The sequence below is a fragment of the Primulina huaijiensis genome, chromosome 12 (genome assembly GCF_012295235.1).
Source record: "Primulina huaijiensis isolate GDHJ02 chromosome 12, ASM1229523v2, whole genome shotgun sequence".
In the NCBI taxonomy this organism is placed as follows: domain Eukaryota; kingdom Viridiplantae; phylum Streptophyta; class Magnoliopsida; order Lamiales; family Gesneriaceae; genus Primulina; species Primulina huaijiensis.
In genome coordinates, this window is record NC_133317.1 from 20,163,410 (window position 1) to 20,164,485 (window position 1,076).

A 1,076-nucleotide genomic window follows, 5' to 3' on the forward strand; every position below is an offset into this window, starting at 1 on the left:
AATTTTATTTTTATACAACCAAAGAGCAGCACAAATAACACCTAATGGGAGGGGGACTAGGCCAAGACCTCCGCAAAAGGCTATACAATCACAACATCAAAACATAAATAAAGACATACTACAACAGGGCAGCTCGAAAAACATCAGAACAACAGCCAACAAACCAGAGAGTGCCCCGGAATATATCAAACAAAATAAGACAAAAGGGTGGGCAAGGAGAACGCTGCAGTGAACGCCCACCACCTAACGCCCAAGAAAGGCGGAAAAAACAAGATCAACCGGAGTCAGGAGGACGCCCGTAGGGCAAACTCGACTGAAGCGCCTTAGTTCGGTAATACCTTCTCTGCTGAGAGCGCGTACGTCCAGGGAGAGGTAAAGATAAACATGCAGTGGTAGAAGAAAGCACCATAGCCTCCGCACCGCCCACACTCTCGGAACCCAAATCAAATGAAGGCAATGTAGTAGGAACAGGAAGATGAACGAGAGAATTATGAACAGCAGGAACAAGCTCAACCACCGGAACTGGAACAACCGCAGAATCAGGAACAACTGCAGCAGAAGACGACACGACCTCACCAATATCATTGGCCTGAGCCAAGAGTCTCTGCTCCGCCGCAAGCTTACTAAGAAGACTCTTAAACTTTTGGCTACAGGGTTTCACAGTGCCCGAAGACTCACCAGGACCAGATTCAGTCGGAATATCCTGCAGTATCTCATAATAATTCTTCGTAGAAATAGGTCGAGCCGGATCTTTCCTCAGAACAGGCCGACGTCGTGTACGCTTAGAAACATTCCTTATAAAATCAGTATCACCGGACAGTGGCTGATCAGTCGTAACACCCTGAGACGGCTGACTAGGAGTCTGAAGTGGGGAATCCGATACAATACCCTTACCATGAGGACGTGGGCCCTGGTGCTGCTGATCAGAAAACGGAGGTGCTTGAGCAGCCTGACGCTGAGGCTCACGCCACCGCGACCGAAATGGCTGACCATTCCTAGTACAAAAAGCAAGCGAATGACCCAGCATCTTACAATTAGAGCAGAAATGAGGAACCCTCTCGTAAATGACCTCAACA